Genomic DNA, 25975 nt, shown 5'->3' with positions numbered 1-25975 from the left:
GTGTTTTCACCTCCAATAGAAACACTGTGTGGGACTTTTTTCTGAACATAAATAGAGACATTAGTCAAAATTATTCAAAAAGCATCTGTAGCTCATTTGTTACCCAGAGCCCAGAGCGACTGGAGACACAGCAAAAAAGCAGGGTTGCATTTTCAAATTTCATATATAAAAACATGCAAGGTGAATACATACCAATATATATTTTCTTCTATAAAGGGGCACAGTACAAGCATTAAGCAAAGAGCCCAAGTTCCAAAAAAGCAGCTGTAGTTTTAATTCTTTTAAATAGTTGAATTGAATAAGAAATATGGCCACATATGACAGTTTTCACAGCTGATATCACATGGGGTTTTTTTGGATTGAAAGAACTCCTTTCTCTGTTCCATGTGATTCTGTTTGTAGCTGTGAAACAGAGCCATGGTCTTGCACTAACTGATCCATTTAACCAATGACAGGATGTAAGGTAGACGTTGACTGGCATCCATTATTGCAGATGCACAGAGAAAAAGGCTAAATGGCCAATACAGAGAAGAAAGAAAGAGATAGACTAACTGTGTAATCTACAATGAAGTTGGTGGTGTTGACTCAGGGACACTTGGAGGCATCAAAACAGTGAACTCTATAAAACTGCTTTTTTTTTTGGTCTGACTGAGATATTTATTAAAGAGAATAGCGGTACGATTGATGTGGATTATTTAAGTGAAGACAGATAACACTAATAATACCCCTGGCAAGCATTAATGCAGTAGTAGCACAAGAAATACATTTGGCAACATTTAAATTTCACTTATTCTCAATAAAATGAAAAAGTATGGGTCAGACAGTGATGTTCAGCACCACAAAGTGATCAGCAGAGACACGTGTCCTCACATATCCTGGAAAAAAAGATGACCCAGAGCACAGTGGTGTTAGTCAGCATGTTGCATTTCTGTTCCTAAGCTTAATCACCACATTGAAATCTTAGCTGGCAAGACAGTGATTCCCTTCTGAAATGTGTAAAATTTTGATGGACACCAGGATACCACGAGTCTGTGGGATGTAGTGTAAAATGTGACTATAAAAACAATCTTATGTTTAAGGTGTTCTACTCACAAAAGTACAAAGAGAAAGAAAACAAAAGACTCCACTAGGCTAGAATGACAACTAAGCATCAGCCTACGCAGTAGATGTTTGGCTGTGAGTCAGTCACAAGTCAGATTTCTGATCAACCAAAATAAGAGTCAGTTTCTACTGTCAAACATTTTCAAACAAAAATAATCATTTTTGTTTTGTTCCATCTTCAAAGATTAAAAAATTAGCTTGTTAGTTTGTCTCTTAAAAAAAGAAATATGACTTTAGTAATATAGCTTGTCATCAGACAAAATTTGAAGATGACTGAAAGTTAATACAATTTAAAAATAACCACAAAGAAATCAGTTTTGATATTAAGTATTTTATATTCATTATTTTACTGTTTTGACGAACTGCAACAAGAAGAGATGTTTCCCTCCTGTTAGATGGAATTTTCCCAAATTAGAAAACAAGATACCAAGGTTGTGGATGGTGTGCAGGTGAAGTGATACAGCAGCTTTACAGATGGTTCAGAAGCAAAAATAACACGACAATGTGTGCCAGTGGAGGTGGGTGGATTCGGTTTAGTTGCACAGGCAGCCAGAATGAGAAAGAGAGAGAAATAACAGAAAGAAAAACGCATTTGTTGCACATGTTCCAAATAAATACAAAAAATACACACAACATGAAATCTAAACTGCTTGCATTTAAACTTAAACATATAAAGTCTCAGAAGGCTCGCCGTCTCTTTGGCCTCACGGCTCGTTGCTTCATCTAGTTGCTCATTCCTCTCTTCTGTCTTTCTCTCCTCGGGTCTGCTTTAATTATCAGCTGGTTGCTGCCGGCACCGAGTAACCACTCCTGACAATCAGGTGTGGAGTAACAGGGAGATGAACACATTTCACACACACACACACACACACACACTCACACACACGCACACACACTGTCTCTGTAAACATAAACAATGGGAGATACCAGCAGAGAGTCTTATTATCAGCAGATATGCTAATCAGCGTCACTCTCACACACATACGCGCACCGCGGTCCTTCAGAATGATTCAGTGTGCTGGGAGCAGCAAACAATGACGGCCATATAGCAGGCAGGTGGGAAATGCGAGCGGGGGTGAGCGAGTATTTATTACAGGTGCGACGGAAAAGCTTGAGAAGAGGAAGAATGAGTGGACAAGGAGAAAACATGAGGACGGGAGAAGGTGGATGTGGGAAAAAATGGAGCCGTGTGAAGATAGATCAGAGGAGATGGGTAAAGAAGAAGGATTGTGGCTGAACAGGTAGATGGTTAGATGTGTAGAGGAGCTCTCGAAAAAGTTAAAAGTAAATGATGACTGATTTCAGTGGGTAAAAGGAGCATTATGCAATTTAGTGAGAATAAACAGAGGGAGAAATATTTTCCAGTGAACAGTTTCCTGTTTGTTTGTTCTTCTACAGCCATCCACACACAACTCAGTGCTCAGTGAAATATGAAATAACGCACAAATAAACACATGGCAGGGATGATGGGCATGCCACATATAATAAATGAATAAATAAAATAAATAATCTTATATATATGTCATATTCACAGGTGAAGGGTGTATTTGCAAATCATATTACAGGAAAACAAGTTTAAGCCTCAAATCATGCCAGCAAGTATTTGACATTCACAGTTGTAGTATTTAGATTTTGAATTTGTGTGTAATATGCACTTTGCAATTTTTGGAGATCCACATTATGCTTTCAAACTTATTCATGTAGAAATGAACGTTGGTGTAGAATGAATGGAAAAACAGGGCAATGATATACTTTAGGAAAAAGTCCTCAGGAACGCCTTCAGGAAAACCTCATAAACAAACTTACATCAGTGACAAAAATAAGTTGTATCAGCCTGAGCTGTTCTCAAAGGCATTTAACACCAAGCACAGCTTCGGCTTCACACAAAAACTCTTGTTGAAAGGCATAACTGCATGTGTGTGTGTGTAATAGGAAAGTATGTGCATTACACCTGAACTATACCTGAGGATAAGACTCATTTATTAGTCTATACAGGAAGCTGCCAATAATTTTCTGCTCATGCCTGGGCATGGCCACGGCTGAAGGGTGGTTAAGGCTTTTCCCAGCCAGAGACCGCTTGATTAGATTTCCATAGAGGATTTTTCGAGGACATCCTGGACCCTTTGCCTTGTTACCTAAACTTTTCCTGAGCTGCTTTTTGTCTAATAGCCGTTCTGCTAGCAGATGTCGCTGCTATAGGGGGTGTGCTTAGTTTAGATGGTATGAATAAAAGCCATGTGAATGCCAACGCCCAAGGTTTGCCAGGATGATCAATGGTATACAACTCTGCTGTAGCTGATTAGCATCATATGCATGCTATTTCTACATGCACTCAGTGGTTTGTATAATTAGAACAGGTCCACATTCCACCCTAATGCTACCCCATGTCTGTACTCCACGCTGCAGTTTTGTTGCATTTGTGTTGCACCTCGTCGGTGTTGCATTTTGTTCTCATTGTGTTGCATCAGACGGAAGTGCCCAAGTTCAAATATAATCTGTCGCAAGTTTTATTATATATTTTTTTCCACGTGCTACATTGAAATAATGAGCAGCAAAGTTCATAATGGTTGTTCTCTGGAGTAATGGCGCATACAAAAATGATTAAATGATTGGCAGTTTGAAGCGCTATTATGTTTCCATTCCAAAACAAAGAAAAAAAGAGAGCGATAGAAAAGATTTGCTATCTTTTTACTGCCATTCGGACAAATTGGAGGAGCGTTGGTGTGTATATGCAGGTCTATCCACCTCTGGAAGGAGGGACGTGTTCCCTGCAGAATTTATATCTTGAAGAATAACGCTGCCTTCAACATTATATTTGCATTATGTTATTTATTGTATTCCTTTGAAGTCAAACACAAATCCCACGTAGCTAGCTTAAAGCCACAGTTTACTCACTTATGAAGACCTGACTACACTGTGGAACATGCAGAATTTGAACTATAATCTTCCATACTTATATCTGACTAGCGCCTGTGGGTGTACTGTAGGTTGTCTCAGAGCAGGTTTTGTTTACAGATGGCACAAATACCTAACCTTTATGCATAGTGATGAAGCAGGAACAGATGCTTCTCCCCTCTGCTCCACTTCCACAAAAAAACAGCATTCAGTGGAGAAGACAAAGGAACAGAAAAAACCCCAGAGAAGCAACACTGTATAAAAGTATCTTCTTTCCAAGCAGGTTGTCAAAATGGCAGATGGTAAAATGTATAATGTAGGAGAGGGAGAAGGTAGATGTGACACGAAAAACATGGATGTCGGTGGAAAATTACTCATGCATTCTATAATCTCTGGTAGTGATGAGTTGGTCTGCAGAAACCCTTGTGAGGCACACACAGGCACACGCTTCTGTTCAGTTTGGCTGATTAAGGTGCCGGTCAGACTAACTAGTCGATTCTGTGTGCGTGTCTGTGCGTAATTACTACTCTGCCATGGAACCATAAATGTCGGACTTTTTCTTTCTTTAATCACATTTGCATCAGTCTTCTTATCTCTTTCTTTTCTCACTCACACACACACACACACACACACACACACAGCTGCATATCAGTCTGTGTCCATGTGAGATCCAACCTGCAGAGGTACTCAGTTCCTGCTCTATTACCATTCAAAGTCTGAAGGCCCAATTACCATCTCGCAAGTTGTCCCTTGACTCAGACCTCAAAGAACATTTGAATATAGCAAATTCACCTTTTTTTTAAAGCTTCAGTCATTGGAAGTGACCAAAAAAGAAACTACTACCACAGACACAGGCTTCTTGGGGGCACTGGTCCCCAACCCCCGGGTCCCTGGGTCTTTTCCCGTGTTGTACTTGTGTGACATTTTTTTAAAAGGAATATTTACGTGTTACCATAGTGACCAGAGAGCATTAAGAGGCAGAGAGGAGGATGTTACTCTCAATGTTGTTGGTGCATTTCAGGAGGATGCTGCTAATAAAGTTAAACAATTATACAGTGAATTTACGTTTATTATTATATTTACAAAAAACCACAGTTTTTGTCTTGGTCGTATCATTTCATACCTTAAAGGCCGGTCTGTGAAAATATTGTCTGACATTAAACCGGCTGCGCAAAAAAGGTTGGGGGCTGCTGTTTTAAGGTGTTGGTCCGAATCAGTTGATGAGTTTGTAAACCTTTCCCCGTGGTTTGGTTTGTTTTCACACAGAGAAAAATCCAAGTGAATCAAAATGCGTCACGACAGACAATGTGAGACCATCTGTTCAGTCCACTCACTGGCCAGATGTGTGTGGGGTGGAAGCAACAAAAGTAAATACAGGTGCTGTGTGAAAAAAACAGAGCATTTATGGTCATTTCACAGCTAGCCTCTACAGGCCTTTGCACATCACCTTCCTGCATTGAGAATACAAAGCACAAATTGCTACCAGATGTTCTTTTTTTTAGCTTGAACGTAACGTACTGCCATTTGACACCAAAAACAAAATGCTATGGCGTTTTCTTTTTAAAGAGGACAATCACCTTAACATAAAATGTATATTCCAGCATATCCAAAATGAATGTTACTTGCTCGGCTTTCCTTCCTGCTGGTCCCTTTAGACGTTGCCACAGTGGACCTTCTGCCTCCATCTCACCCCATTGCATCACCCTCTGTCCTCTCTCACTACATCTATGAGCCTCCTCTCTGTTTTTTTTCTTCCTCTTGCCTAGCAGCTCAATCACATCCTCCTACCAGTATATCCTACGGTGGCCCCGAGAGATCAAATGCACTGCAACTTAAGAAAACACCAGCAAACAGATAATGGCTGCAAAAACACAAATCAGAAACAAAAAGAAAACACAATTGCAAAATGGGGAAAACAGTAATGTGACAAGTAACATGCTAACAGTAAACAGCTAATAGCATGCAGCTAATATGAATCATGTGATTATAAGACATATTACCTAATCCTTTTCTTCCTTTACAATACTAATAAATGCTCTGCTTCTTTTTCAAAGCTGGTCTGTGAGCTTATCATTTTCCCACTTTCATTTTGTCTTATTGTTGTTGCTGTTGTTGGGTGGTTTTGTTTTTCTTTTTTAGAGCATTTTTTCTATTAGGCGGTGTTTTCTGAAGTTGCAATCCGCTTGATCTCTCAGGGCCACCGTAATATCCACTATCTGCACAAACTATCTCAAACTTGCCTCTAACTTTGCCTCCAAAAAGCTAAACCTGTCCCTCTGATATAGTTCTTCCTTTCCGTCCAGTTCACTCCCAACAACAATAGCCACATAGCCAAAAGCGGCACAACATACTATAGTTTGTCTCAGTACCATTTTGTACGCGACTGTCTTTCTTTGTCTTTCTTCTTCTTGACCAGTCTTGTTTATACTTGGAGATTTTTTAAATTACCAAATATTTTATCCTAATTAAACTGCAATAAACTGAATCTCTACTGTTTTTTTCTACTGCGTGGACTCCCATAGTCGTAAATGAGTTAACTCCATAGTAGTTTAGAACGTGAATACAACAAACAAATGAAGTTTATGATGCATGTCAGACACTTTGTGGTTGCAATTGTAATTCCTACTATTTAAACGTCTTATTTGGTAGAAGAAAATTCTACAAATGCACAGAGGAGCAGAGGCAGATTATATAATGAATAATGATGTAGCAGCCCTCTGATATTTAGATTATAATATTCTTACCTTTCTTACATCATTAAGTCCACTGTAAGACATCGACAATATTTGTATCTGTATAGCAACACAAAGAAAATACACACTCAAATCAAACACAAACTATGTATGCCATCTTGTTTTGCGCTCTAATTTTATCCATCATCCAAGTACAATTGTCTGGTGTTTGGTTAGATTTATCACTGAGGAAGTATGGGACGCTGACTCAGCTGTGGAATAAGGCAAAGAAGCTTTGAAACTTTAAAGACCAGAGTGAGTAAGTTACATAAAATCCCCCAAAGTCATTTATTATAATAAAGTAGAGAAAATCAGCACAGAAAAGAAACACACAAACACGAGCTCTTAACAGCCTCTCTCTTAACCTGGTTTAAGCTGATTGAAACTATGAAACTAGTGAGAAAATAATGCTGAGGGCACCGACCTAATAACCCCCTGCTTTGTTTGCTTCGTATTTTGACTGAAAATGGTCAATCACCTCCTGAGCAGTTTGGCAATCGAGGGAGTGCTTCCTTGGTGTCAGCTCCTCATAACAATTTGTGTCTACCAGGAAAACAGCCTCCATGAATGAGAGAGACAAGAGGCTGAAAAATAGATGTTATGGAAGGGGAGGCGCAAACCTTTAAGACAAACACTATAAAGTTTGGATAAGAGGTACAACACCATTAACACTTCATGAACGAGAGCACACGCACTTACTCAAACTGCAACAGTGTTAACAAATGTACAGCAGAACTGAAACTGATGCAAAGAAAGCTGATCTTTTAATCACGTCTTCTACATTTATAACAAGTGCTGAAACCATTAGCTGCTCTAAATATCCAAACCACTAAACTGACAGAACATTAAAATATCATTTTTTAACCACACGTTCTCTGATAAAAATCCTCAGGGTGATGTAGGAGCGGTTTTATTTGCAGAACAGTAAAGTAACTGAATGTGTCGGGAATCACTATTTTAAGTCTTTAAGACTTGACTTATGTGCCGAGACTGGCGGATTGATCTTTTAGTCGTCATATGTTCCCTAATGGTGATGAAAAGCAATAAAATAGAGTATACTAAGAAATGCTATTAACAGTACGAAAGTCCCTTGTCTGCTTGTCATTTGCTCGGTTCATCAGCTCTATTCCCTGAGTGCATCTCCTCCACTTGTTAGCCCCCCTGGCACTCAATTCTCCCTGCACCACTGGGCTGCAGCCTGTGGGTGTGTGCATGTGTGTGTGTGAGTATGCAGGCAGTCCCAGCCTTCTACGTAAGGATATTTAAAGCCTTTTGGGGATGGTTGGCTTGGTAGCAGAGACAACACCTGTGCATGAGTGAGTGTGTGTCATTGTGTAAGAATGTGTGTGTGTGTGTCAGCCTCATCTCCAGAGGGCAATAATGAGCTGCAGTCAGGGTCAGGGGCTCTGACTTATGAGGACGTATTGATCCAGCAAGCCTTGCAGTGATTGAGGGTTGTTTGTGTGGACAGTAACTTCCTATCACTGAGCTTGGAGTGCTGCATCGTGGACAAGGAGGAAATAGTCTCACAATCTGTCTTCCAAACATGATGTTGTAGCACGCTACCCCCCTAACTGCAGCCACTGTAGCCATGAACAACCTGGCTGAGCCATAAGATTTGCAAAGCACTTAATTAAATACATTTTGTGTTTAACAGCATTCCCCCAAAAATGAGCAGTAGTTAGCAAATGTTGCTTTGGACGGGACTGTTCCACAGTTGGTTGCGGCAGATAGCTGCCCCTCCCTGAGCCTTGTTCTGCCAGAGATTTCCTCCCGTTAACAGGTAGTTTTTCCTTCCCACTGTCACCAAGTGCTTGCTTGCATGGGGTCGTCTGACTGTTGGGTTTTCTCTGTATTATTGTAGCACCCTGAGGTGATACAATAAATTGAGCTATTGGTAACTACGTAAAAGTGTTATAATATTATTAATCCACCAATCAAACCCCTACCCCCACCCTAGGGATAGCTAAGGAGGTAGCGCAGGTCACCTACTAATCTGAAAGTTGATGGTTTGATCTCTGGCTACCCCAGTCTGCATGCGAAGGGGCCTTGGGCAAGATACTTGAAGCGTAAAAGAAATGCTTGTTTGAATGGATGAATGTGGCATGCTTCAAGCTTTTGTCTGCTAGAGTAGAAAAGTGCTATATAAGAATCAGTCCATTTACCCACCAACAGCTATTTGGGATTACTTTATTTGCTTACACTCACTTCACTCATAGTTTCCTTGTCATTCTTGGATTGGTTGGGTTTAGGAACTAGAGCTACTTAGCGTTAGGTTTTCTGCCCCATCCAAAACAGTACTTAATAAGTGATTCATATGCTTGGTGTGGAGCAACTGACAAGGTACCTGGATGCTCATTAGCTTCATGTATAATGTTTTGATTCAGTTATTCTTTAGTCAATTTTAATAACACATGTGCAACTTTAGCATCAAGTACAATGTTTACAACTCACTTTGCCCTTTAGCTAAAATACTGATGATCCTGAGAGCATTAGCTATATGCTCAGGTATCAAATGCAACATCACCCCTATTCCCCATGTTTGGAGGGTCCAAGCTCAAAGCTGAAAAAGACTGTGTTGAATATTAAATGATTCTCTAGGCTTCTGTTTGGCTTCAGTGTAAACCGTTGGGTGACAGCAATTAATATTTAATTGTGTTACTTTAAAATCCTACATATTAAATGAGTCATTGCAACGGATCAAAGTGATAGCTTCAAATAGCTTTTTTTTTTTGCATGATCAGTGGTATAAAATCAAAGGACACTGTGTACAGCGATTAAAATTGCCAAAAATATTTACAGTTTACATTCTGCACATTCATTTTAGACTTTTTCAAATAATAAGTTGTTCATTTTCTGCAAATGGTAAAACATCTTGTTAGGACCCTTTACAGTGACTTCCACACAATATATCTATACTGTCTGCACAATTTATTAATACCAGTGTATGCAGGTAGAGCTCCTCCCAATACAAAAGTAATCTTTTAGCAGTTTATGACAAGAACAAAGGAGGAGTGCAGTCAAAGAAGAAAGAAGGAAACATCAGTGGTGTGAGAACTGCTGAGCACAGTCTTACTTGTACTTGCTTTTAATCCTCCAGAGTTTAGAAATACATTTTCTCATTATTGCTGTCTTTTTAAAAAAATATATATATATAAATAATTATTAGTAATCATAATAGTTAGCATGCCTTGTTTATATATATATATTAGGGAAGAAGATGGCCGCTAGAAGACAGTCTTAAGAAATACAGATGCACAAGCAGGGGCTATGTAAGTACTTGCATGTAATAACATTTTGAAACGAATTCTAAATTTTGCTGCGAGCCAAGAAGGCAGAAAAAGAAAGTGGCTTTTATTTTCCACAGACCAAAAACATGAACTATCAAAAACAAGTGCAACACATTTTTTTTAGAGATATGAACTATAATGTAGACACATTTTTTGGGGAAGCCAGGTGTGTTTGTGTGCTTCCAGCTCAGGAGCTTGACAGTTAAAGCAACAGGTAGCGTGTGACAGCCTTTAATAAGGTCTGACAATCAGTGTTTGATACACCTCGAGGCAAACGGGATCCAAACAAGCCAAACAGTTGGTGCTCAGATTGAAAATGTGTCTGTCACAAAAACTGCTAAATTATTTAACGCGGCAAAGAAGTAAACAGTATTTGGCAAAGGGGTGGGGCTTGCTGGCAAGGAGAGACTGACGTTTCACAGAAAAGGTGCAGAGAAGGTGCTAAAATGTATAGGGTTTGGTAAATGCACCAAACCCTATACAGGTGCTATAAAGGTGATGTTACTCTTTCATCTCTTCCCTACCTTTTAAAAAAAGCCAGAGGGTATCTGCACCTGACAGTTAACTGTTACTGTGTGTTTTACTACAGTATGTGTTCTCTTTAGCTCAGAAGAGTTCTGCAAGCTAATGTATAATTGAAGACAGACTTTCACAGTCTAAGATAACGCCCTGCACACACACTGCAGCTCGGATTCAAAACAGCTGTTGTGACCACCACAATGAAGATCAGCACCTCACTTGACCTTCCAAGTGACCAGATGTAAACATCATTAAATGGTAATGTGGGCTTCTTGAGCCTGGAGAGCCAAGGAGATATCCATCTCCTTCAGTCCCCCAATGTGCTAGGAGCATTCTCCTGTAAAAAAAAAAAAAGGAATCTGATATGTTCGGACACAGTTCAGGAAAGGTATGACAGCATTTCACAGTGGACTGACAGTGTTATGAAGAGAGGGGGGCTTCTCTCTTCTCTCAAGAATTTATTTAATGCATTTCCATCCTGTACACCACAGCAGGATAATGGCATGCTTATCCAATGTAGTGTATTACTTTGGTAAGAACAACTGCTGGACATTGATATCTGAATTCTATGTATATACATCCTGCATGGATGTTAAAGAAGATGAAATATTGTGCTGCCTTTTCACTTTGAATACAGCATTTTGTATTATATTTAAACATTTAAGTTGTCTGTATGATTTAAAACCAATCATTAAGGAAGAACAGTTAATTCTGAGCACCGCAAATGAATGTTTTTTTTAATTAAAAGTGCATTTGCATTCAGTCTAGGTTATTGTAGGTATGTTGGGTTTTTAATATTTTCTCAAACGGTTACTTTTGCATTGCCCTTTTTTAAGACAGTAGCTACAAGGACAGACAGGTGATATGACCGAGAGATCAGGGGAGTGACATGCAATAAAGTGCTAGCCAGACCAAAATTGAACCGGGGACGCTCTTGATGGCATTTGTGCCCTTGTGGTATGTACCCTCATCATGAGGCTATAGTTATCCTGAGCCTACACATTTGTATTATAAAACATTAATAAAGAGAGTATTTTGCCCGTGTTATTTTCTTCCCCCTGCCTTTTACAGCCAGTTGCTTTGTGACTAATGACATTAACAGTAAATCAGTTCTTCTTCTTCCACAATGTGTCTTCCATCCTATCTTCCTCCACTCACCCCCAACCGGTCACGGCTGCTGCAGGTTTCTTCCTTTTAAAAGGAAGTTTTTCTTTCCCACTCTCACCAAAGGCTCAAAATATGTCGTTTGATTCCTGGGGATTTCCTTCAATTACTGAAGGGTCTTTACAGTATAAATCACCTGAAGCCAACTGCTGTTGTGATATGGAAAAAAATATACAAATTGAATTAAATTAAATTGAATCTTCTTGTGCTTCTTTTTACATAAAAATGGACCAGCTCATGAACACGGTTGTTCTACAAATGCCAAAAAGCCCCAAAACAAAGTAAACCGAGACACAGAACTAACCACTGCTATAACACAGCCCTTCAACACGAGTCCAAAGCAGCCCCCGTCTCCTTTACTCAGAGGCAATACCAAGCTCTGCACTGTGGGTCAAATACACAACTGGAGCTATTAACTAGGCCTAGCTAATGGTTCTGACATTCTCAACATCACCATCATTGCCAGTGAGTGTGTGACCAAACTGATTCACTGGATTCACTGATCGTATTGAGGATGTGAACGTCTGAATCTGTTTGATATGGTTCCCTCATGTGTTTCCACTCTATATTTAAAAAGTGAGATTGAAACCCGCGAGTCTCTCTGTGCATTAAACATACTGTTAGTCCTCCATGACTAACAGTATGTGAGAGGTCGTGTTGTTCCTGCTGCAGCCCTGAATGGCCATCATATTTGTGTTACCCCTCTAAAATGTTTAATCTGTTTCCCTTATAGTTAAACAGTGTTTGAGAAAAAACAAACTAAAAGCTTTAAAAAGAACCTTTTTGTAATATGTAGCTAAGCAATATGCAAAACGTCAACACTATATGACAACCAGTGACTCACTTGTCTCATGGCAACAAAAAAGCCATTTTTAGTGAGTGGAACAATACTTAGTCTAAGTTATTGGAAATATATGACTAGTATTGCCCCCAAAAATGTGTTAAACTGTTCTGAGTGCTTTGCGTATCCCTCAGCAGCCATGCCATTCAGACATTAAAACCACATATGTCCCATGTGGAGCACTGAAATGAGGGTTTGTTCCTGTTTATAAACCAAGCCTCTTTATTCTTAAATGCAGACGCTTGTGATTTCCAGAACGTGTCTGAAATGGTATGGTAATTCATTTTTATTACACCGTAACAAATACTTGGAAAACAAGCACAGACATGACACACAAGAGTCAAAGTTATTGAAATTCAGATGCGATCTAGTTTCCGTTGTTCACACGTGCAAAAATGGAAAAGAAAAGCCTGAAAATTGCAGTTCACTGCAAGTGAAATTTAAAATTGGTCCTTCTACAACGCACTTTGGCAGGTTTGTATGCACAAAAGCACACACACTATGAAATAGAAAAAGAAAAATGGATTTGGATTAACACATTCTTGTTAACCCCAGTGTCCCCAGTGCAGAGTCCTTTAAGGCATTCAGCCTTTAAACTGTAACACGGGTTTGGTTTCAGTGTCAACTTTTGGCCTCATTCCATTTCCTCTCTATTCCATTTTGACCTCACATTAGAGGGCTGAAACTTTGCCGCACGTTGGCATTGGTACCCGCTGCTGTTAGTCATCATCCCTTCAGAACAAACAGTATTTTAAATTGAGTATGCTGTAGACGGCTGAACAATTTCCACAAAAACATGTAGACACTGATTGGGCCACACCGCTCTCTGCAATCACTGGCCTGGTTTTTCTCATTCGCAGAAGAAGAAAGGGGAATATATATATATATGATCTGTGTTTTTCTCACGTTGAAAACCAGCCGCTGCTTTGTGTACTCAAGGAGAGGTGAATTATATTGGCAGAGGAGCATTGGACAAACATGAAACAGTACTCGGACCAACTTGTATGTTTTATGATGTTAAAAAAGCCAAAGAAGTAACACTATTTGCTGACATGAGGGGTGTGGGATTTACCTAAACGCAAAACCAGTGTAGTAGTACAATAAGTAAGGGTGAGATATGCGTGGAAAAAGTAACTGATCATCGGCATACAACCATCCTGGTGCAGGTCCTCCTTGTTCTGCTGAGTTTGGGATTTCTGTTTGTTTTGTTCTTGTTTTTATTCTTTCTTGTTGTTTGTTTCTGGTGATATTTAGCTTTTGTTTTCTGCTTTGTTTTTAATATTATAATTCAATTTAATTTTATTTATATAGCGCCAAATCACAACAAAAGTCGCCTCAAGTCATAATGACCCCAGTGTTTTCCAGCCTGCGTTAGCTCTACCTTGTACCTTGTAATATCTGCTTCTACCCTCACAGTTGCATCAAATAAACCTTGTCTTGCGTGTAGCTTTTGTCATTTTTGGTTGGGCCCTGTCAGCTTGCTGCAGCTTTTCTGTGTGAAGTTTGCATGTTGTCTCTGGTCCTGAATGTTTTGTCTTTGGGTACTCCAACTTCCTTCCACAGCCCAAAGACAAGCATGTGCATTTGGTAACCCTGCGCTAGACTGGCTGCCTGTCTGGGATTGCCTTTTGTTCTATGGCCGCTGGGATTTCTGTGAATTGGACGAGTGGTATGGATGGATGGATGGCACCTGAACTTTATTATTTTTTCAGGTCTTGCATTAGTTTTACTTCCTTCCTTTACTCTGATTCTCTTCACCTGTGTGTAACTTCTATTTTCCTTTTGTCCTTTGTTCATTCCCAGGCTTCTTGTGTTTTTTTGTTTATTTCTCAGAGTTTTGTGTTACTTCACCATTAGGACTGCACTTCTGTGTGCTTCATTATCTGCATTTGGGTCCACATTCCAAACTCCACACAAAACATTCAACATCTTTTAGAAATAAAGGAGCCTAACAGTGTCTGTGCCAACAAAGCAAATGCGAGGACACTGGTTTTATTCTGTCCACTAGCCAAGAAGGTTAAGATAAATAGGTAATGCCCACTGAATCGTGACTATCATTTAATTAGAGCTGATGACTGATACAGCCTATCCTCAAAATGCCCAATGAACAGACTGATATACTGCACGAAGAAAGTGCCCATATATGAATAAATTAAATATCATATTTTTGAGTTCTTGTCCAAACCAGTAGGTGTTTTAATCTGCGTCAGCGGTCCTTTAGCTCAAACATGATTCAACAAATTCACAACTGGTCGATACACAGGATACAGTGCAGTTACTGCCAAGCAGCTCAGCTGAGACAGTTGGAAATCTGAACGCTTGTGCTCGGAGGCCATCACAGAAGTGGTAAGATGAAAGCATTAATGCTTCTCCCACCAGTCACACATTTCTCTGGAGGATTGCACTAAAAAGCTTTGTTGTCACAAGCCTAATCCTCTGCCTTACAAGCTGCAAAACCACGGCCAACCATGTCAAAGGGAAGGAAGATCGAGAGTTTAGGCAAATAAATAAATAAATAATTGAAAAAAATAAAAAAAATAAAAAGTATAAATGAAAAGTCCCCCCATGGGAGACAGGAAGTCACGTCAGTTGCATCCATTTCCCTCTTCTCATTCTTGGTGATGAAATGAAATACCATCCTTTGGTTTTAATTCTCACCCTCCTCAAGCATATTTACTTTTTCTTTCATTTTTCTTTTTCTTCTATTTTTTTAAGAAAAAAAAGAAGACTGCATTGAATCTTCTTCATGATATCATGTCTGACATGCAGCAGCAAACCTCATCTAGTTAAAAAGGCAACAGGATGCTTGAAAGCAGTTGAAAGAGTGCCCCCTGTTGCCTGGTTGACAATCCTTCTCCATAAAAGTCAATTAAGGAAAGGAGCATTGTGCTTGCAAACACTTTTGACACTTTAACGCTGATGCAGATGAAGCACTCTCTTTGGTTTTCTTCCTTTTAATTTGACTTTACAGACGTTCACGTGCTCAGAGAGACAGAGACAGAGGCAGAGAGAGAGAGACAGAGAGAGAGAGACAGGGGGCGGTGGGGCTCACCCGGACCTGTTGACCCGGAGCCATGTGCAGAAAATAGAAATTCATTATCTATTATCCACTGCGCTTTAGACCGACCTTCGTCATGGTGGAGCGTCTTTAATTTATTCCGATAAGCAGCCACATGACATGGACCATATATTTTAAACACCGTGCGCACCGCATAGTTAATAACCTCGTTAAATCATTAACTGCTATCACAGTGAATCGTAATAATCTGTGCTGTTTCTGTGTGTTTGGACACAAGCTGTTATGATTTTTCGATGATTATCATGTTTACTTTAAAGTTCTTTCTCCCCCTTTTTTCGTTTCTCAACAAACAAATCGGAAGCTAAAAGCGTCACATTGCATGAAATCAGTGATAGATTAAGGTATCTGTGCAAAGACGCAATCCTTTCGGCTTCACGTTGAGATCAGTTTTCTTTAATCTGCCACATCTGATCGCATTCCGGTCATTTTTTTTTTTGTCGTGATAATTCTTCTGATAACACAGAATAAAAGCAACAGTTAAGAGGGAGAACGCATGTGGCTTTTTCTTACCTTTTCAGACATCAAAGAGCGTGTCTACAGTTGTTCAGGAGAAGAAAAAGCCCAGTAATCCGTAAATCAAAGCTCTACTTTCCAAATTCTTTCCCCCTCCTCTTTGCTCCCTGTAACTCCGAGCGATTGCCCTCAAACCCAAATCAAATATCCGTCCAGGAGCATTCCTGTGTTCAAAGCACTCCAGCTGAATGTCTTCTTCTCCAGTTTGTGTTTTCTGGTTGCCACCGAAAAACAAGAAGAAATGTATGCGATAGTTTAATCACTGCAAGAGGGAGAGGAAATTTACTGATGAAATGGACACCTGCGCGCATCAAAACCGGATTCGACGGTGCGCCTCAGGAAACCCACTCGTCTTTCATCTCTTCCCTCTTGCCCAGTCTTATTTTTCCCCGCTCCTGTGATCACCGAAACGGAGAGATCAACACTGATGAAGGGCCCCCAGATCGTGTCCAAGTTGAGCAGGAGAGCAGTAACGCTTCCATCAGTGCAGACTAACGCGCTGCGCCCTGAAAACTGGAGAGGTTAAAGGCTGTGATCAGTGCCGCCGCACCGGGAAATATCCGAAACCTTTAACAGGAGTAAAGACGGACTACAAGACATGACGGAGCAGCTCCTGATAAGCCCCCCGTGTGTGCTCACACCACTTCCAATTCCCGCACGACCCCGCCACGAGCCTCTTCACAATGATGTCCTCTGATGAATTCCAGGCAAAGCAGCGAACCCCCCCGACGACTCTTGGGTTTAATCTGCCGTCTCCCTGCGGGACTCGTCTCTCCAAACTCGGGGAATTCCTCAACTGAGGCGCAGAAAAAAGCTACAAAAAACCAAAACAAAAAACTGGGAGCCAGTTTAACCTTGTCGCACAAGAGAGCGCAGCAGAGACTCGAACCTGCCTGTTGCGACTGTTCGGTGGGTCCCCCGTGCAGATTTTTAAAGCAGTGGGGGTTTCACAGTTTACTCAGGCCATGTCTGAGCGTACGCACATACAACATCGGCGGGCTCGTGGTTGAATTTATCTCAAGAAAAAGAAATGAAAACCCTTCACTGAGACTGACAGCTTCTAAAGCCGGGCACCGCTTTCCTGTGATTCATGTGTGATCGGGAGGAAAGCAGAGCCTTGTTTTTTCGCCACATGTTAACGAACAGATGTTCCATCCCAGAGTCTCTTGCTTTAATACATAAAGTTAAAATATATATATATATATAGTTGTAATGTGGTTTTGCTTGTGTTTGTCCGCGCCAGTGTTTTCGCTGAAAGATACAGGTGGAAACCACAAAGAAGGAAAAAAAAACTGGGGGCCTTTGAGGTGTCGCAAATGAATATTTTAAAGGGGGGCGTGTGTGCGCGTGCGTGGCAGAGACAACGAGACACAGCGAGAGAGAGAGAGATGTGGGAATCAAGCTGCGTGTTTTTGCGCGCAACAGCGAGAAGGTGAGTGACAAAGAAGGGTGGAAGTGAGCGCAGAGTCGCAGATTGGAAGATCAGCACCAAAGACAGCGACGGGTTAAAACGATGTTGTGCCAAAAAGTGATTCCCGATGTTTTTATATATATTTTTGAACGTCTATTATTTTTGCTTATACTAGTAAAAAGAATTTACTAATTTATGAATGGGTTATGTATAAAATAAAGAAATTGCATATTCTGCACGTATCTTTGTGACTCTGTGTTACTGCATTATAACCAATCGGTTTTTTTGGTACTTAAAATGTCTTTATTGAACTGTGATGTATTTTTTTCAATCTCTGCTGTCATCTTGCCTCAGTCTCTCTTGAAAAACACATTTTTAACGTAAGTGATACTTTCTGAATGGCTAATTAAACTAAATATAACTGTCACTTTGCCAAAAACCAATAACAGCTTCTACCTTGTCACGGGGATGCTCTTTCTGGCTCAAAATAACCTGATATCCTATATGAGAGGTTTATTTGACCCATTTTTGACAGATTATAGGTCAACAGCTAATTTATAACAGGTCTAATCCCAGCAATTACTTTTTTGGCACCAGCACTCTGCTTTACTGATTCACTCCCCTTTGATTCTCTAAAATGTGTGTAAGAAGACCATCTTGCCTGTCGGATTGTTTACTGATGTTAATCTGATGTAGTAAAGGTCACAGTTAGGAGAGAAAAGATCAAACCATCTGTCACTCTTTGTGTCATTTCTCATGAGCAGATCACTTGATTTTTCACATCTGAGATGATTTCTGTAGAAATCCTTTCAAACTGCTCCATTACTGTCCAAGTCAGATAGATACTGACCATCAGCAGACAGATGTAGACAATTGAGAGTAAAAAGCTCAGGGATTACTTTATGCTATCAAAAATGTTGCATAGAAAATTGATTTGTGAGCAGTGTATGATGTGAAGATTTATGATTGTCCTGAGATGCTTTCGATGTCAAAAGATGCCTTTTACATAATAAATGCACATCTCCTTTATTTTAATGCTAAGTATGAGCAAAAGCAATGGAAAGAACTCGTACACTTTGTTTGTAATTCATTTCTTGCAGGTTGTTTTTAAAAGCTGCAGTGAGAGTACCGACTGGGATTAGAAAGAGAGAGCATATTTCTCCCGCACTGTCTTCTCTTCGTTGCTAAACCCATATCCAAATTTAAAATCCTGATCCTCACATACAAGGCTGTGAATAATCAGGCCCCATCTTAATGACCTCATAGTACCATATCACCCCAACAGAGCTCTTCATTACTCAGACAATGGTCTTACTTGTGAATTCTAAAGTATTTAAAAGTAGATGGGAGGCAGAGCCTTCAGCTTTCAGGGGCCTCTTCTGTAGAACAAGCTCATTGTTTGGATTCAGAAACCTGCTCTGCTTTTAAGATTAGGCTTGAAAATATACTTTTTGGTTAAGTTTATAGTTAGGGCTGGATCAGGTGACCCAGAACCCTCCCATCATTAGTTATTAATAATCTCTGACTCTCTTCCATAGTGTGTCTTTTGTCCTGTCTTCCTCCTCTCACCCCCAACCGGTCAGCAGATAGATGCTCCCCCCTGAGCCTGGCTCTGCTGGAGCTTTCTTCCTGCTAAAAGTGAGTTTTTCCATCCCACTGTTGCCTCGCTCTTTACTCTTTATCATTTCAGGACATTTGCTTTGCAGTATAGTATCTTGAGGTGACTGTTGTTGTGATTTTGCACCTGATACAATGAATTGAATAAAATGAATGAACTGAAGTGAAGTAAAGTGAATTGAAATGAACTGAATTTTCCACTGATACTGCTGGTGGTGGTACTGGTGTGGTGATCGAGGCTACATTTGGACAGAATAAGACTTCTTTCAAATCAAAAGTTTGGGTAATCATAACAAGCAAATACTGATGGCACAAACAATCTGTAGGCTGCATCATGAATCATCAGTGATTGTCTTACAGTAGCTCCTCCACTATTGACATCAGTGGTTCAGACTTGAGGCCCAGAAATGTTTCAGTGACACTGCATAAAAGGGTAACAGCAGAAACGATGCTGCTGCTGTTATCTTCTTCTGATGTTTCCTTATGGTTTCTGACTGTTTGTGAGACGTTTCCTTGTTGACTCTGCCTCGTGATCATGTGAGTTAAATACAAGCTTGCATCACTACAGGTTGTTTCGAGGCAGGGGGAATGGTGCACGCACCAATATTGTCACACCTCAGGCAGTTATTTCCTTAATGAAATTTGTTAATGTCCTTTGTGCTTGTCTGTGTGATCTGAGGTGTTTTTGCTCTGTTCTTCTCTTGTGGCAGTGGCGGTAAAAATTGTAATTAAGCTAATAAGCTAAAGAAAATGATTTTCTTTCTAGTTGAAAATTCAGTTGCCAACCACCGCTGAATGGTAAAGCTACCTCGCAAAGGGACTGCAGCGACACTCCTTTATTTGGCAGAAGTGTATCATATACTAATACAGGGCTGTTGTAGACATTATGATCCTGTCTAACACTTGACAATGTACCACTTTGCACTCTGGAACAGAAAACCTGTTTAATGTCCCCTATAGGACAAAGGCTTGGCTGAGGATGTGCCCGATTTGCTGATAAATAACCCGGACATTTAATTCACAAGGTGCTGAGGTTTTTGTCTTTCGAAATTAACTTTCTCTGTTTTCAGACTAAAACTGCCAACTTCTCAGCATTTCAAGAGATGCCTCATCTTGTCTCCTGCCTACTTGCATTTTAAGCTGTTCAGTAACGAATGACACTGAGTTATGAACAAACGCAGGGAGTCAAAACACATTACACTCCGCTGCCAGTAAAGCCGATGGCACGTCTGGGGATCGTGCCAGAGATCTGTCTTTTGTTGCAGAGGCTCATAGAGCGACAGCACTGTACAGAAGACTTGCTAATAAATGTGTAGGTCTTGGTGATTTAATCAGATTTTAACATTACTCTTTTTGTTTTGCAGTATTGAGATAAATGTGCACCTGAAGTCCACAAGAAATACATTTTGGTGATTGTGCACAGCAAATATGAAGCTGCTAGCTTAGTTTAGCCCAAAGACTAGAAATGGGGAGAAAAGCCTGAAGTAGCACCTGCAATTTTGCTTTGTATATAAGTGCATCACTTTTTGTTACCCTTTTCTTGATCTGTCAAAGTTCTGGGCTAACTAAAGGCATCAAAGAACAGGAAAAATGCATGCTACACATCAATGCAGAGATGCTGGGACAACCAAATGTTCGGTATTATATTTTTTTGAAGGCTCCAGCCTTTTGTCCTAAAAAAAAGTAATTAAGTAATAGTTAAACAATTAAATGATAACAAGGTTCCTATTTTCAACCACTTTCCAAAACAAAATATTTTTACAGTAACACTTTATAACCGCGAATAAGGCGCAAGTACCCTGTACTTACATGCAATTTGCAGGCAACAAGTCAGGTTTTTGCAGGAAACAATGAAACAAGTACACTGTAAGTACCCTGTACTTTCTGGGGCATGGGTCATGTTACGGAGTGACATGACCGTAACATGACGGTGCAAGTACCCTCTATTTATGTGCAATTTGCAGGAAAGTATAGGGTACAAAAGATGTAAGATGGTGAAATTTTGTTTGTTTTTCCAGATATTTATCATGAAATAACCCAGTATTTGAAATTGTGTAATTTAATTTAATGTAATTATTTTATTGTTTCCTGCAAAAACCTGACTTGGTGAACAAAATTACAGGTAATTACAGGCTACTTGTGCCTTAGTCGAGGGTGCTAGTGTGTAACTGTTTTATTGTTTCATGCAAAAACCTGACTTTTTGCCTGGAAAATGCATGTAAGTACAGGATACTTGTGCCTTATTTGCCGGTCGTGTGTTACCCATCAGGAAAGCATAGATCATGTGAGCAGAAGGATCATCTCTTTATAACCTGTGATACAATTTGATGCTTTTCTTACAATCAAAGAAGTTGCCCCCTGCTGGCAACTGGGAATAATGCACAATTAATGCACTTTCATATACAGTCTATAGAAGCTGTAACTAAGCAAATAATTCTAGATGAAAATGTCTCTGGCACTTTACATCTTTCCTTTGGCTGTTTCCCAATGGCTGCTTGACTGTTTTCCAGTTGGTTATGGAAAAGATGAGATATATTTAAAAATATACAGAACCTGATTATAATATAATATATTTTAATCTCAGAAAATTCTGCTTACAGTAAAACGTTTGGGGTCTGAACCTCTTGGTTACGGCTCTGTGTGGGCTTTAAATGTCTGCAGTGAGCCTGTAGATGCTTCAGGGTCTTCCCAATGCTCAAGACATGCATATCAGATTAGGCAGTTAAGAAAATTGATGTGTGTATGGATACCAAAATCTAGGAGATTTTATTTTTCCCCGCAGCAGGGATTGAGCTCTCTTTACCAGCACACGTCTTTCTTTATCTCACACGCAGCTGCTCTCAGAAACCCACAGTGAAGCACAGCACAGGTGGCAGCGTGGTTTATCAAGCTCATATTGGATTTCACCTTGTCCCTCGCTACTGCAAACACAACAAGGAAGGTCAAGTGGGCTCCAAGACAATGGACCGTAATTCTACCTCTGGAGGCAAAGCAGTCGTTGTGCATCTCAGTCACGTTCACGCTCTCAGCTTAATGTCCACTTGTCTCTTTTTACAGTCAGGTCTGCAAGCATAAATGTGAGGTGACCAGAATGAGGTGACACTGATATATGGTAAGCAGCACGAAGATTCGCTCAAATAGATTTTTCTTTTAGGCATTCTGCACATGCTTGTCTACAGCAGACTTACAACAGGAGGAACAGAAGAATAATCTAAAAGCAGCTGTTGGCAAGACTAATTAAATTTTACTGACAACAACCAGAAAAAAAAAAACGGATGTCACAAAACACGGTTATAGTTTTCAGGCTGAATGGTCATCTGTATGTTTGATGTGCTCTCATCTTGCCAAACTTTTATTTTTATAAGAAGAAGAGCACTATGCCGACAACCTTCCTTAGTTATGGTGCGTGTTTGTGTATGCGGTCCTGTGTGTTGTTTGTGATCTTACACGCCCTCCTTCATCCCTTTTGTTTTCCCTCACCCTCCAACTGGTAGGATCAGCTGGCTGCCCCCCCTCCATGTTCTGCCGGAGGTCTTCCTGTTAAATCGTCTGATCGTTGGAGTTCTACCCTGAATATTTTAGGCCCTATCTCACAATATAAAGGACTGAACTGTTGTTCTGAACTGGTGCTGTATAAAATGAAAAAATGATTTGAACTGAAACGGGACTGTGGAAATGTAGATTTTGATTCAGTGTTGGACTCATTGACACAGTGTCAAAGTAGCCATCGGGCGCTGAATTTAGTTAAAAATGAAATAACATTTCACCAGTTTGCATCGACAGCTCCAACATCAACAGCAGCTGCCAGAGCGAGCTTGATGTGAAGCCTCCTGTTTTATCAAAGCAGAAAATGGCATCATAATAAATATTCAGTTCAATTCAGTTTTATTTAGATAGCAACAAATCACAATGCTTTATATTGTGAGGTAAAGACCCTATGACAATACATATTCTAGAATAACACTATCAATTGAGTTCATGGTCTAACTCCATTTTGTTTTGCACACATATACAGTTCCTGTATGATAAGTGCTTTTCTCACATAATGAAAATCCATAAAAGGACATGTCCTTATCGGAGACTAGCTGTGTCTTTGCTTTCTACTAGGTCACCCGTTCACCTTGTGGCCACACCCTTTCATCGTGAAATCTCGTGAAAAAATCGTGAAAAATTAACTAAAGGAAAGGAAGCTGTTGTACATTAACTTTGGTCTTATTACACTGTGGTCAGTGTGGCCTTAGTAAGGGATTACTATTGCAAAAACGGTAATTAGATTACCGTTACTTTCCCGTAGGAACGCTGAGTTACTGCGTTACTAAAACCGTGATTTTTTGCGAGAATGTCTCATGACAGTGACGTAAGCGAGTGCAACTTTCGTGACAACAGCTGTGTGCAGATCAACAATGGATGATATGTGGAGTGTGGGAGAGAGTATGAGCGTGCAGCGTTTAAAGCGTGGAAGTACTGACCTTACTTTGAGTTTGATTCCATAAAAGTGACAAAAACATTAGTGTCCGTTGTGCGTGGGAAGAAAACTTCTTTTTACAGCAAAGAAAAACCCCTAAACTTCCAAGCAGGTGTAACCCTGGTTAACATAACTGCCAATAAATAAAAGCCTGTTAGTAAAAACAGTCATAAGAAATATATTACAAGTGATAAATAGTCAATAAATAGATCATAATGGTTAGAAAAATCATTAAAAACATCAGCAATGATATAATTCGTGGTATAGGATTTCATTTGTGTTTAAAAACATGTTAAAAGGGTAAAAAACTTGCTAATTCATGTTTTTTTTTAAGTTAATTCAGGTAAAATGGCTAAAATATGTGTTGAGACTCTTATTGTGAAAGGGCACGCTGCAGCGTGACTCCTGTGATAGCCACACCCAATCGGGTTGTTCCTTCTTTTTGATGCTGGAGAGGGAGAAATGCAGACAGTTTTTGCAGAGCTGCTGCCTAAATGAGTGAAAAAATAGTAAAAACAAGCCAGAAATCTACATAAAGCCATTTTTGTACTCTGGAGAATATATTTTTTGATTTTCCGACCTGTCCCTGCCTTGGTGACATTGTAAACATAACCGAACGGGACTTGGTGAGTTCAGAAATTGTATTTTATTTCATGCAAGAAATGTTTTGTTGTATTATATTGCTCATTTCATGCAAACGGAGAGCCACGGTAGCAGATTTATGTTGTTTTATGTTAAAAACGGTGGATTCGTGCTTAACCGACACACAGGCTATACTTCAAAGGCCTTTGACGGTGTTTCAGCGCGCCATATTGGCGTCACCTCATTTACGGCTAAATAAGCTGGAAAAATGGACTTTTACTGTTATTTAAGGGCTACCCTTGTGTTATTTTCGAATTTTTATGCACTTTATTTTGTTGTTATGGTAGGCCATTAAGGTTTGGATCGGGAAATGCCAAGCTAGAATCGGAGTTTGATCCGCTGAGCGAGAAACAAGATGGCGAGCCACCCACGGACCCATTGAACTGTACCGAGCAGGAAAAGGGAAAACGCCCCCTGCTGGACGTTGAGCTCTTTCGCTGAGAAAACTGGTAGGATTAATCCATACACCTCTGCAAAAGAACAGCGGACTTTCAAAGCAATGGATAATCATTCGGAGTAATTCCAGGATTAATAGTTAAAGGACACAGAGACAACTTTCTTTTGTTTATTTGTTTGTTTAAGGGGATTATTCAGCCTTTTGCTGAATTGTTTTCAGTTTTTACATGTTTTTGTAAATTATTTTGGTCAACCTTACATTTGAATGCTGTAATGGTGTTAATGGAAATGTTAAATAAGTTTGTTGGGTTAAAACAAAATAAGAACTGGTTGAGATGGAAAGGTGAACCTAGACCAAGATTAAATTAAATCTTGGGCCTAAAGAACTGAACTTGATTTAAAATAACACAGTGTTAATGCAAATAGATCGAAGGATAAACTTGAACTTAGAACTTGAAATAAATAAGACAATAACCTAGGTTGAAAATAACATCCTTCTAAAGCCAAATAAAAGGTTTTGAGATAAATAGGATAAACTAACAGAACATACTGAACAAAAAGGGGAAAGAAAATATCTTGTTTTCCTTAAATGTGTGATGTTGGATGTTTTATGTAATGTGTGTTAACTGTCTATTCTCTGCCTTCACAAAATAATAAGCCGGCAATTTAAATTTATTTTCTGGTCTGTGGTCTTTATTACATGCTACACTCATTACTACTCTAGTAGTCGAACCTAACTGGTCCTAGTATACTGTAATGACTCCAGAAGTGTTACACAAGCACCGAGTGCGCTATGACGTAATGGGAAATTCACAGAGAAACTCACGGATTCTTCCACTGACCTCTGCGGCACACCTCCGCCTACCCACTCCTGCTTTACAGGTGAAAATAGAGCCAAAGGACCGCTAGTCTTTGATGTTATTTATTTTCTGCTGTGTTTTACTTGCATCTATTTGAAAGAGTGAGTGTAAACACAAAAAATATTTTATTTTTTGTGCTGGAATGTGCAGAAAATAAGTTTAAATATTAAACAAATTTCTTCCAGTCAGAATGTTGCATATAATTAAAATTTTGCTTGATGCATAAAGTTAAAAGATTAAAAATAATAAAACAAGTTTTAAAAAGAGACTTTTCCATTTGATTACATTTTGTATGATGGATTATGTAGAAAAAGTAGAATTGGGCTGAAAGATCTATCGCTTTATCACCTATTCAGGTTGTAAATCATGTTGTTAAAAAGTAACTAAGTAACTAAGTAATTAATTACTTTTGAAAATAAGTAATCAGTAAAGTAACTGGATTACTTTTTT

General features: G+C 39.6%; 1 protein-coding gene and 1 long non-coding RNA gene across 2 annotated transcripts in view; one reads left to right on the top strand and one right to left on the bottom strand.

Annotated features, from left to right (window-relative positions):
• LOC146517444 (voltage-dependent T-type calcium channel subunit alpha-1I-like) overlaps positions 1-17463 on the bottom strand; it is a 283413-nt gene extending 265950 nt beyond the window's left edge. The window contains exon 1 of the mRNA XM_085162096.1: positions 16132-17463. The gene's annotated coding sequence lies outside the window, so the exon portion shown is untranslated. The remainder of the gene's footprint in view (positions 1-16131) is intronic.
• Positions 17464-23586: 6123 nt separating this feature from the next.
• Positions 23587-25131, top strand: LOC146517443 (uncharacterized). Its single transcript, XR_014874392.1, has 2 exons — positions 23587-24253; positions 24557-25131. It is a non-coding gene; the product is annotated as an uncharacterized LOC146517443 (long non-coding RNA).
• Positions 25132-25975: the final 844 nt, after the last annotated feature.

This window comes from Neolamprologus multifasciatus, chromosome 6 (assembly GCF_963576455.1).
Source record: "Neolamprologus multifasciatus chromosome 6, fNeoMul1.2, whole genome shotgun sequence".
Taxonomy (NCBI): Eukaryota; Metazoa; Chordata; class Actinopteri; order Cichliformes; family Cichlidae; genus Neolamprologus; species Neolamprologus multifasciatus.
The sequence above is the reverse complement of the archived record's forward strand: the minus strand, read 5'-3'. Positions and strand labels throughout refer to the sequence as shown.